The sequence below is a fragment of the Mesocricetus auratus genome, unplaced genomic scaffold (genome assembly GCF_017639785.1).
Source record: "Mesocricetus auratus isolate SY011 unplaced genomic scaffold, BCM_Maur_2.0 Super-Scaffold_100004, whole genome shotgun sequence".
In the NCBI taxonomy this organism is placed as follows: domain Eukaryota; kingdom Metazoa; phylum Chordata; class Mammalia; order Rodentia; family Cricetidae; genus Mesocricetus; species Mesocricetus auratus.
The window spans coordinates 93,104,801-93,118,486 of NW_024429189.1; positions in this window are offsets into that span (position 1 = coordinate 93,104,801).

Sequence of the window (13,686 nt, forward strand, 5' to 3'; positions counted from 1 at the left end):
AGGATTTATTAATAGATTTGATTGGGAGGCAGTAAATCATACAAATTAGAATTTAGCTAAGGGGGCTGTCTCCAAAATAGCTATAAGTAAGTAGTGTGCTAACCAAGCCTGTTAGAGATAATTAAAATAGAGAATTCTAGGATGTAGAATATTCACCAGAATTCATTCCCATAACAAAGAAGACAGCCCTGACTTATAAGCAGCCATTAGGCCCATTCCCATTGTCTACACTGCAGTGAAACACCATGACCAGAAAGCAAGTTGGGGAGGAAAGGATTTATATGGATTACACTTCCACATAGCTGTTCATCACTGAAGGAAGTCAGGGCTGGAACTCAAACAAGACAGGATCCTGGAGGCAGGAGATGATGCAGAGGCCATGGAAGGGTGCTGCTTACTGGCTTGCTCCTCATGGTTTGCTCAGCCTGTGTTCTTATCGAACCCAGGACCACCAGCCCAGGGATGGCCACACCCACCATGGGCTTGGCCCTCCCCCCATTGATCACTAATTGAGAAAATGCCTTAAAGTTGGATCTCATGGAGGCATTTCCTCAACTGAGGATCCTTCCTCTCTGATGACTCTAGCTTGTTCAAGTTGACACAAAACCAGCCAGTACACCCACATCAAAATAATGCCTCTAACAGACAGTTCCTAAGGCAGCACAGGATCACAATGCTAAGTCCTGACCTGCCATAAAGCTCCCAGTTCTCTTCTTGAGAAAAGCATAATTCTATAAAATGGGTAATATGACCCAAGGTAGTTACTATTTGAAAAAGAACAACACTGGTGCAGTTAAATTGATTCTGAAACTACGCAATATACCTTTGCTGTGTAGATCTCCCATGTGCCTAAATGCTCAGACTTCTGACTCCTGTCTCTGTTTAAATTGTTCAAAATTTAACCTGAGACCAGGTCCTGAAGGAGATCTAAGGATAACAGCATTTGTGAAATGTGTGAGCCTAAGATGTATATATAAGTTAGCAAAAATTTCTATTCAAGGCCAGCTCTTCAGGCATTAGCCAGAGCCAGACATGTGCTATATTAAAGACCTTTTTCCTTCATTGATCTCTAAGCATAAGGAATGATTTCTCACTGGAAAGGCACATAAATTCTAGAATATATCAACCTCTCTGCATGGCATGGAAGATCCAACAGTAACAATACTGGTCTGTGCCCTTCGGAGCAGAATACAAATGAGTTACCTACACACTGTGTCACCACGTGTTAAAAACGTAATAGCAATATATATACCTCCATACAAACTTTAAAGGTATCAAAGAAGAATATCTTTCTATGTATGGAGAGTCAGCAGGGGAAACCTCAACAGAACATTTGAAACCAAATTCTGAAAGGGGTGTAAGCAAGTAGGGAGTATGCTGGAGTTGTTGTTTTAAAATACTTGATAGGACAACTTCAAAGAAGGAAGATTTATTTCAGCTCACTGTTTCTGAGGTCTCCAGGTGGCTGGCACTGTTTCTGGGCCCATGGCAAAACAGAATATCATGTTAGTTGGACCATGAGCTTGGAAAAAAAAACTGTTAATTGCCTGGTGTCCAGGAAGCAGAGAAGCAGGGGAAGAGGTCTAAAATGTGATAAAGCCCCAATGGCAGGCTTCAGTGGCTTACTTTCTCCAACCTGGCCTTGCGCCTGGACACTTCCACCACTTCCACCACTTCATGTCATCAAACATGAATCTCTCAGTGAATTAACCCATTAGTAAAGACGGAGCCCCATGAGTCAGTCACTCCCAGTGATTGGATCCACCAGTTGAGGACACCTTCAGCACATGATGAGCCTTTGGGGCCACCTTGTATTCAAACTATGACAAGGAGGATCCTGTCAGTTTCACAAGTAACGATCCAAGAAGAAGAAATGACCCTGGAGAGTTCTTATTTACTCCTCTCTGCTACACATCATGTACCTCAGGAAGCAGTGGTCCTCAGCCACCACCTGGCCTCCCATTCCAAATGGCTAGAGTGAGTTGCAAACGCGCGTGCCCACGCACACACGCGCACACACACACACACACACACACACACACACACTGCTGAGTCCGTTGTCATTGTTTATATGTGTATGGCTTCAAGGCTGACTACTATGCATTGGGCAATCAGTAAGAAGGCTCACCATTGGGAAAGGTAAATTCTGCCTTTCCCAGTTGTCAATAATTGCCAGCGTTCTCTACCTCAGGATAAGACCCCAGGAAATTTTGCCCCTTCCATGTTGCATGCCCAGGTCTCGTTTATGCAGACATTTCTAGGAAAGACTATTTCACAGCAGGCTTCCTTGGATTCTGGCTCCTACATGCTTTCTGCCCTCCCTTCCTCAGTGTTCCCTGAGTCACAGATGCATTAGCTGTGATGTGATGTGTCTGTCAGGTGCATCAGAATGACTCTATGGGATACTGATTCATGTGGGAAGCAGATGCATCCAGTTTCAGTATTTGTCACACAGTTCTTTCACATTAGTCCTCCTTGACTTAATTTAAAAGGTTTAAACTCTCTCTGCTCCTGAAGACCCAATCCCTCAGGCTCCTCTCTAGCAGTACAATGGAACCCAATATGCAGCCTTCCTATGCCCATCTCCTGTGGATCGCATAGACCATCTCCTCCTGGCCTCCCTCGCCTGCCAAATCATTGCTGTATAACAGCCCCTACCTCTGGTATACACCCCCTGTTCAACCACAGGCCACACCTGCCCGAATACCAGATAGGCTGCCCAAAGACCCTTCCCCCACTCTCTCTATCCCCCCCAGAATTAATACCTCAGACTTCTCCCTAGTGCTACAACAGAACACCAGGTACAGCCTCCCTCTCTGCATCCCCCATTCATGTCTCCTGTGGATTCTGTCAAACATGTCCTCCTGACAACCCACCACCCATCCCTGCATCCCAGACTCCAACACCAACAGGCACTCCCTAGGAACATACCAGCCCAGCAGATCAGTAAAACAGGCAACACACAGAAATTACACTCTCTGGAGATCTAGAGACAAAACAGAATCCAAGGAATGAAATACCTACCCAGTAATGAAAAATCCAGAAGCCAGATTTATAATCACCTCAACCCAGATGCATAGATGCCAGTATAAAAATCACAATCAATAGCAGCCAGGACAATATATCTCCACTAGAGCCCAGCTATCCTACCTCAACAAGTCCTGAATATTCCAACATAGCAGAAGCACAAGTAAAAGACCTTAAAACCAACTATAGAAGGATGATAGTCCTTAAAGAGGAAATGAATAAATCCCTTAAAGAAATCCAGAAAAACACAAACAATTGGAGAAAAATGAATAAATCCCTTAAATAAAGGTAAGAAAAAAAGTAAACAGAGGAAACAAAACTGTTAAGATTTGAAAATAAAAATAGAAGCAATAAAGAAAACACAAACTGAGGAAATTCTGGAAATGGAAAATTTAGGAATTATAACAGGAAATACAGAGACAAACTTCACCAACAGAACACAAGAGATGAAGGAGATAATCTCAGGCATTGATGATATGATAGAAGAAACATGTTAAATCTAAAAATTCCTGACACAAAACATCCAGGAACTCTGGGAAACTATGAAAAGATCAAACCTAAGAATAACAAGAATAGAAGGAGAAGAATCCCACCTCAAAGGCTCAGAAAGCAAATTCAACAAAATCATAGAAGAAATTTTTCCTAACCTAAAGGAAGAGATGCCTATAAAGGCAGAAGAAGCTTATAGAACACCAAATAGATTAAAGAAAGAAAAGTCTTCTCACCACATAATAATCAAAACACTAAACATACAGAACAAATTAATAATATTAAAAGCTGCAAGAGAACATATAAAGGCAGATGTATTAGAATTACACCTGACTTCTCAATGGAGAATCTAAAAGCCAGAAGGTCCTAGACATGTGTACTACATACTCTAAGAGACCACAGATGTCAGCCCAGATTACAGTGATGGGGCTGTCCTTTATGTTGTAAATATATGTTTCTCTTATCAGTTGAGGAATAGAGCTGGTTCAACCAATGGACAAACAGGATGTAGCCAGGCAGGAAGTATAGGTGGGGCTACCAGACTAGAATTCTGGCAAGAGGACCGCAGAAAGGGAGTTGTGAGAAAGACACCACGTAGCCACCAGGAAGATAGGACACCCAGGCATTCTCCAGTAAGCCAGAACCATGTGGAGATACATAGGTTAATAGAAGAGGGTTAATGATTACGATATAGCTAGGCAATAAGAAGCCTGAGCCATTGGCTAAACAGTTTATAATCAATATTAGCCTCTGTGTGTTTATTTTGGACTATATAGCTGTGGGACAAGGCAGGACAGAAACTTCCATCCACACTATTGTACCCAGAAAAACTTTCAATCACCATAGATGGAGAAAACAAAACATTCCATGATAAAGTCATATTCAAACAATATCTATCTACAAAGCTAGTCCTGCAGAAGGTACTACAAGGAAATAAATCAACAGGAATCAACCATCACTGGTCATTGATATTTCCCAATGTCAATGGTTTCAATTCCCCAATAAAAAGACAAGAATGAATTCAAAAACAGAATGCATCCTTATGCTGCATCCAAGAAACACACCTCAGCATCAAAGATAAATATTACCTCAGGGTAAAAATTGGGGAAAGGTATTTCAAGCAAGTGTACCTAAAATGCAATATGGTATAGCCATTTTACTATGTCACAAAACAGACTTCAAACCAAAACTAATCAAAATAGATGGAAAAGGACACTACATACTCATCAAAGGAAAAATCCACCAAGATGACATTTCAATTCTTAACATCTAAGCCCCAAACACAAGGGTACCCACTTTTGTAAAAGAAATACTACAACAGCTTAAATCACATATTGACCCTCCAACATGGATAGTGGGAGATTTCAACAACCCACTCTCACTAATGGACAAGTCATCCCGACAAAAACTAAACAGAGAAATACTGGAGCTAACAAACATAAACAAAATGGAACTAACAGATATTCACAGACTGATGGCTGAGAGGCTTTGTTCACTGATTTCCTCTATTTTCATGGGACTGATCCAGACCCCTTGAATGTGGATGTCAGTGAGGAGACTCAGGGAATCTATGGGGTTTTTGGGTAGTAGATCAGTATTTATCCCTGGCATACATATGGACTTTGGGGACCCATCCCACAATGAAGGATGCTTTCTCAATCTGGACACTTTGGGGAGGGCCTGGGTCCTCCCAGGAACGAAATGACAGACTCTGGAGATCCTCAATGGAGGGCCTTACCCTCCCTAGGAATGGAGTGGGGAATGGGCGGGGGACTGCAGGAGCTGAGGGGAGGAAGTGGGTGTGGAGGTGAGGGAGAGGGAGCTGGGACTGACATGGGAAGCAAGTTTGTTTCTAATTTAAATATATAATAAAAAAGTGGGGGGGAAAAAGAAAGACAGTGTCGACTCGGAAATTCCTTGGGAAGCCAGAAGGCATGATTTGAAGACTATAAAAACACCCATTCCAGGGTGTTTGTGGATGCTGGAAGACAATTTACAGGAATGGGTTTTCTCCTATCACAGGGTCACAGGGATCAAACTCAGACTCCTGAATCCTGGGTCTCCCTGACCACGAGCCCAACTGGAAGCAGCACCCACAATTAGACCAATGACTCAAGATGCCCTCTGCCAACCCAGAGTCATGCAAGACTCAGCCTGAAGGAGAAGCAGAGACTTGGGGCCTGAGGCACCGGCACAAGCAGGAGCAGAAGCTCGTCCAAATGACCCCCAGCCCTCCTTGACACCCGCTCAGCCTCCCGCCCTATCAGTATCAGTTCTGCCATGACCAGAAGATTGGAGAGGCGGGCACCTCCCACCGACTCCCAGGAGATTTCACCAGTCAGGTAGAGAGCATAGCTGCTGTTGTCACTCTGCCTCAGCCCAGTGCCAGGTGGAGCCTCCCGAGTCCCTGCCCTCCTGCCACTACCGGGCTCCCCACAGCTCCTGGAGCCTTGTGGAGACTGTAGTCTCTATCTGGACTAAGGCACAGATGGCATAGCAGACAATGACCTAGTAAAAGAGGGTCTCTGAATCTACAGGGAGGTTCCCCGTAGACCCCACAAGTCTGACTCCATAATCTGTGTGCTGGGGAGTGACTGTAGTTTTCTTTTGTCCTTGTCTTTGAGGTCTCATGTAGCCCAAGCTGGCCTTCAATTCAGGGTGGCTGAGGATGACCTCGAACTCCTAATCCCTGTCTCAACCTCTGGAATGCTGAGATTACAAAGGCATACCACCACAACCATTTTATGGGTTTTGTTTGTTTAGTTTTGATGTGTTTTGTTTTGTTTTGTTTCTGGCCTGAAATTCCCAGTAATCTTCCTGCCTCCGCTTGACAGGGACTGAGTTGTCCAACCATTGTTGTGAGATTGTGGTCTTTTCTTCCCCCATGAGTTGTTTTTCTCTTACTATTCTCCTTATCTTGTGCTTTTAGGTTAATTTTTGCTTTTGTCTTAGTGTTTCTACTGCTATGAAGATACACCATGACCACAACAACTCTTTTTTCCATGTAGACAAACTGAATTGATCAGAGCCTTATTTAAGCAAAGAGCATTTTACGGACTGGACAAAACTTTTAACTGTAATCCCCTATAAAATCAAAAAGCAGATCACATACTTCCAACATATAATGACACAAGATATACATTACCATTCAAAAACGTAAGGAAGGGGATAGTGAGGAAATACTGGACCAAAGCAAGACCAAAGCTAGGCAAACTCCAAACTCTGTGTATCTCCATGTCTGATGTCAAAACACTCTTCATATCTCCAACTCCTTTCAGTTTTGTTGACTGCAACACACTTCTCTCTGTTTAACTTGTTTCACTCCCTGTAAGCATCTTTCCTTGGAAGGTATCCTATGGCTCTGGCATCTTGGGGTCTCCAAGGCAATCTAGGCTTCAACTTCACAGCTTCATTCAATGACCTCTCAAGACTTCCATTCAGGGACACCCCTGACACATGCCTGACCTCAGCAGCTTTCCTTGGTCATGGAGGCAAATTCCATAGCCCCATTCTTCTATCCTTAACTCCAGAACCATGTGACCAAAGCTGCCATGTTCTGCTGCTTACTAGGGCTTGAATATGCCCCCCCCACCTTGTTCAATTACATCTTCATCAACTTTCTGTTTTTGATGGTTTCTTTTTCTGCCTAAGCTTGGCTGTCCTGAAACTCACTCTGTAGACCTGGCTGGCCTTAAACTCAGAGATCTGCCTGCCTTTGCCCCCTGAGTGCTGGATTAAAGGTGTGCACAACCATGCCTGGACCTAAGATGTTCTTTAATTCCCTTTCACAAGAAGGAAGCTTTGCTGAATGGGGTTTTGCCCTTAGGTCACTACTCCATTCATTCGGTTTATTTGTCTCCTTGAATTTAGGACTTAGCTCTACCCTGCTTCCTGGTGACCTTTTCCTCCTTAAACTGTACAGTTTGTATTTTTCCTTCCTCAGCTTGCTCCTTGTCATTATAAATCTGTATAAGTGTGACCACTAATAGCCACATGACAGAGTCTACACTAGGCTGTTTTGAGATTTCCTCTGCCAACGGAATTAATCCAAGGCGCTTCACTTGTCTAGGACAAGAGCAAAAAGCAGCCACATTTTTCATCAAAATATCACAAGAACAATCTGTAGGCAACATACTAAAGTTCTTCTCCTCTGAAGCCTTTTGCGCCAGGCTCCCACAGTTCAAGCCACCCTGAACACCACTGTCTTCCATGATTCTACTAGTATGGCCCATTAAGCCCCACTTAAAGCATTCAACTGCTTTTCTAATCCAAAGTTTCAAAGTTCACACTCCTCCAAAAAAAGCATGATCCAGCATATCACAGCAATACCCCAGTCCCTGATACCAACTTCAGTCTTAGTTAGGGTTTCTACTGCTGTAAAGAGACACCATGACCATGGCAACTCTTATAAAGGAAAAAATTTAATTGGGGCTGGTTTCAAGTTTCAGAGGTTCAGTCCATTTTCGTCGTAGTGCAAGCAGAAGTGGTGCTGGAGAAGGAGCTGAGAGTTCTACGTCTTGATCTGCAGGCAGCAGAAGGAGTCTGTGACACTGGATGCAGCTTGAACATATGAGACCTCAAAGTCCACCCCCACAATGATATAATTCCCCCAACAAGGCCACATCTCCTAACAGTGCCACTCCCTATGGGAGCCATTTTTTTTCAAACCACCAGTTTTGCTGTGTTTTGCTTTTCTTCTGAGGCTCTTTCATGTACCACCTAGCTCTGGTGTTAGTGGTTTTTGCTGTCTACTAATGCTTTCCAAATTTCTTATTAGGGATCTGTTGTGTTTAATTTCTATCAGCAGCAGATTGACAATAAGATTATTAGCAAAAATATTTCAATTGAAAGGTCCATGTGGTCTTTGAATTGGACAGTAAGTGGTTGGAAGTAATTCTTCACTGAGCTGTGGTAAATCGAATAAGGATAGCAGAAAGTGAGAGCTAAGCAGGTCCTTTGTAAAGAAAAACAACCAGAAGAACGGGAGGACGGGGCAGGGAAGAAGCTGCAGTGAGTACCGATAGGAAATCTGGAAGGAAGGGGAAGGGGAGAGCACTGTGAAGACAAGAGAGAAACCAGGCATGGGGTGCATCCTCAAAAGCTAGCATGTAGGAGGCAAAGGCGGGAGGAGCAGAAATTCGAAGCTACCCTAACCCTAACCCTCACCTATGCAGCAAGTTCAAGTGAAGAGAGAGAGAAGAAAAGAAACGAGAAGAGAAAATTGGCTACAGACCATTTAATAAAAGCTTCAAGGGGGCAGCTGAAGAGATGGCTTAGCAGTTAAGAGCAAAGGATGCTCTTCCAGAAGACCTGGGTTCAACTCCCAGTACTCACATGGCAGCTCACAACCATCTGTAACTCCAGTCCCAGGGTATTCAATACCCTCTTCTGGCTTCTGTAGGCATTAGGCATGCGTGTGGTACACAGACAGACACACAGGCAAAACACCTACGCAGATAAAGTTCAAATTTTAAAAGCCTCAAAGGAAAATGAGACATAGCTTCCTAAGAAAATTCAAGTAAGGTTTTTCCTCTTATGTCATGGGGAGCTTGAATGCAGTACAACAGGAGCCAATGAGCAAGCAGACAAACACTCGGAGGCTGGTGGATGCTGGAAAGATCCAGGTGGGTAACCAGAGCAACAGCAATGCCAACTTTCCACTCAGCAAAGGTCCACCCGTGAGATGAAACCCATGCCTGACACTGCCAAAGCAGCCAAGAATCTGAGACTAGATAGGTCATGGGCCAGGGGAAAGCCTGGTACTATTCTACTGCTAAAGGAACACAGGAATAAAATTACTCCGATGACATGTTGCTATACCCATAGGTTCGTGCCTTTTTCAGCCCTCATCAGAGAAGCTTCTCGAAGTAGATGGTAATCAACATAGACACACACAACTGGACAATAAGCAGAGAGTGAGGGATGCTCAGCCCTAACTGTGAAGGTTCACCTCCTGAGTGATCATCCATATGACTGGCAAAGCGATGCTGACACCAGAACTGCTGTGGTAGGGGCACAGATGTGTCCCGGCTGAGGCTCACTCACTTTGGGAAGAGCCTGTCTCTAAAGCAGCCTTGTGGAGGGGCTCACTTAGAGAGAATCTGCGGTTCCCATTCAACAGTCAGCTGCTTCCCTGTCACATCATGCCAATAAACAGTGTGCCTTGTCTCGAGCCATTTCTTGAGACTGTGGTGACATTTCTTCAAGCTGAAGTTCTAACTGCCCCAATCCCCCCCCCAGGGGTGGCCCTTATAGGGGACACACAGCAGAGCTCAAAAGAGCAGGATAAAGGACGGGGACCATAGGATGCCATGCAGTTTGGAAGCAGCAGGCTGTGAATGAGACAGGGTGAATTCTGGGTCCTGCTTGATGCTGAAGTTACCTTGGACATGGAAGGCCCTTGGAGCCCGCATCCGTTTGCCCACAAAGGACAGTGGCAAGAGGGGGACCTACGGAGTCAGTCAGAAGTGTGATGTCTCTTCTATCACTCCTGAAAGGGTGGCAAAATTGTAATCTCAGCCAGAACGAGCTTGTTTAATTGGGGGTCTTATTTTTTTTCACAGGTTTTTAATATCAGGGTCAAAGTTGAAGTAAAAATAAGATAAAATACTTTAAATGAGATCTTAATATAAAAAAGGCATCTTGACAAATCTAATTCAGTAGCTTTTGCTGTTGGTAGCATGTTACCTGATGTGAGAGGCTATCAGATCATAAATCAATAATAAATTGGTTCACAAGCAGTCTTTTTTTCACTATAATAATGTTACTGAAGAATTAAAAGAATTTACACTTGAAAAGTATGTGTTTTTACAAGATTTCTGCATGGGAGGTTTTCTGCATGCTGCATAGTTCATTTTTTCAAATAGACCATCAGTTGTTTTTTTCCAGACCCATAGGAATGATATTTCCAGAGTGTTTCTGCCATCTAGTGGACAATAAGGACAAATGCAGCTTAAGGTTAATGTTTTCCATCCTCTCTACCTGCATCATTGCTACATTTTTTTCTTTTATTCTTTTTCCTCCTTTTTGCTCTAACACATGTAAAACAAAAATGGAAAATATTTTATCAGTCATTGGAGGCTTCTTTGAAGTTTGGAGCCTTGTTCCTTCACCAAAAAAACTAACAAACAATATTTCTCTCTAGCCAAAAATTGGTTGTGAAATACAAATGAGGCCAGGCCACGGTAGCACACACCTTGATTCCCAGCACTCGGGAGGCAGAGGCAGGTGAATCTCTGAATTTGAGACTTGCCTGGTCTACAAGGTGAGTTCCAGGACAGCCAGGCTACACAGAGAGACTCTGTCCTGAAAAAATAAAACAAAAAAACAAAAAACAGAAGCACATATAAGAGAAATCAGAAGCAAAGTGTTTTTACACAACAAAATGAAAGCGAGAAAAATAATGTAATGTGCTTAAGTGCTTATTTTTTGCAAGGAGAAAGCACAAGGAGTTTATATGGAAGCTAATGGGATTGGTGATTTTCAGGAAAAGGTGCATAGTGTGCAATGGCAAGCGTGTAGTAACTTTAATATACTTCAATCAAAATAGAATCGCATCACTTCCCCGTCCCTTGCCTCCCTCCGTACCTCCCATGCCCCCTTTTCAACTTTTCCCTTGCCCTTTCCCTCGTTCTCAAATGGACAGCCTCTTTTTCTTAGAGTATTATCGTTATATATACATATACAAGCATATATTTTGCATATACAAATACACATGCAAAATGTATAAGTAAGTCCGTGTTTGCTGCTTGTGTGAATGTGATTTCAGACTGACCATCTTATATTTGGTAACCACGTGTGGGGCTCACCCCAGGGAGAAGCTAATTCTCCTTCTCTTAGCAATTATCACCCGTAGTTCTTTGCCTAGGGGTGGGACGCTGTGAGCTTTTCTCCATTCCATGTTAGCATGCCCAGTGATATAGCCATTGCTCTGGTCTCATGTATGCAGCCATTTCTAGGAGACACAGTCTCACAGCAGACTTCCTGGTATTCTGGCTCTTACAATTTTTCCACCACCTCCTCCTCCCCGTTCCCAGAACCATAGACGCTGGAGATGTTTCCACCAGTGCTGGGGTTCCCACAAACCATTATCCCTGTCTTGTGTCCAGTTGTGGTTTTGTGTGATGTCTGCATTTGGTGGTGGATGGTAGCTACACTTACCTGTGGTGTAAGGGAAAGGTTTAGAATATATTTAGGAATTATGCTGGCCTAGCAAACTGATGGTACTAGATTCTCTTCTAAGATCCATGACCTCACTAGCCCCAGGAAGCTGGCTAGGTTTCCAGTACCAGGCATGAGTTCCTGCTGTTAAAGTCCAATTCAATGGCTATTGGTTGCCACTAACATGTGAGCGCCACTTATTGCACCCTTGAGCGTAACTTGTCATGCTGGTTATTGTCACGGTTCATAGGCAGCATCACAGCCGGGTAATGACAGGACTACCTATTGTTCCCCTCCATTGGCAGCTTGTACAGTACATTCCAGGACTATGGAAACTAGGCCACAGATCCAGATCAAATCATATAGTCTTGTGTCCTAAGTGTGTGGTATCTTCAGCATTAGGGACCAATTCTCAACCCCTGAAAGGCATCACTGATCATCGAATTGTTCTGGGAGTCACTTGGGTTACTGCTCACCACTTAAAGAAGGTACTGGGGGAGGTGTGTTAGTCTATAGTTCTTGCAGTGAGCGTTGTCAGCCCAAGTATCATAGCTTCACTTAATGTGTGTGTGTGTGTGTGTGTGTGTGTGTGTGTACCACATTTTCACTGTCTAGTCACCTGCTGAGGGACATACAGATTGTGTGTGTGTGTACCACATTTTCACTGTCTAGTCACCTGCTGAGGGACATACAGATTGTTTCCATACTCTAGCTACTGTATAGACTAGCAATAAACATGGCTGAGCTGTCAGGACCCATATATGGAGGTCCATTCCAACTTGCCAAGAGTTCAGAGAGCTCAAAATCACTTCAATTGTCTCTAAGACATTAGCTTAACAACTACAGGATGCCCTGGCCTCAGTGGTGAATGACTCCTATCTAAATAACAATAGACTTGGGCCCAGGCAGGTTTACTCTCACCCTGAAGGCTATGAAGCCTCTGAAGGCCAAGTAGTACTAGTAGTATCAGCAGTTATAAGTGTCTTTAGGATTAAAGGAAGTAATTGCTATTTGTCCTTTATACATTACAATAGAAGTCTTCAGTCATTGTCCACACCTTTGGTTGAATACATAAGATTGGTATGAATAAAATAAAGGCATTCAGTATGGACTGAATCGCCCTCCTGACACTATCCTGTCTCTGTATTTCCTTTAACGTCTATAGCTAGCCTTTCCCTCATCCACACACCACCACTCAGGAGTGGACCCAGGGCTGATCGGCTGGTCCTGACTGCAGCCCCACAAACACCAGTCCATGACAAACGGTGCCCAATGTGGGGCTGAGAATGGGGGGGTGACAGAAGCGATGGACACCGCAGAGGGACAGACACCGCAGAGGGACAGACACCGCAGTTGTACAAGTGTGAAGAGAGCGCTTGGAGAAAAGAAGTGACGTGCGGTGAGTGGATGTCGTAAGTCAGGAGGAAAAATGTATAGAATCGTAGATATGGAACAGGAAAGTTACTCAAATGACAGTGAAGCGTGGTGAGTTTACCTCAAGAGGGAAAATGTATATAATCGTAGATGGGAAACAGAGAAATATTAGCCAGATGATAAAGAAGTGAGTGAGTTAACCTTGAGAGTAAAAATGTATAAAATTAGAGATATGAGACAGAAAATTATTAGTCAGATGATTGTATATTTACTTGGGCATATTTTAATAGCCAGGAGAGCTGCAGTAAAGCAGAAGCAAGTACAGGAGTTACTAGAATTTGAAAGTTATGTAAGGATCCTCCCCCTCTCAGAAGTCACTGCCACAGCTGTCTCAGAGCTGCCCTGGGGCTTGGGGAAGAGAAGGTGCAGTCCCACATACGCACTAGGTCAGCAGGACCTTCAGGTACCAAGAACTCTTTGACTTTTCAAGCAGCTACAGCCACAGATGACCTGCAGCGGGCCAGCCCAGGCCCAGAGGACAAAGGGCAGACAGAGTAGGGCTCCAGGGTGTCTAGTCCCTGGAGGGAAGGCCATGCCTAGAAGCCCGCAATTTAGAAAGCTGCTGCCATGGCCGAT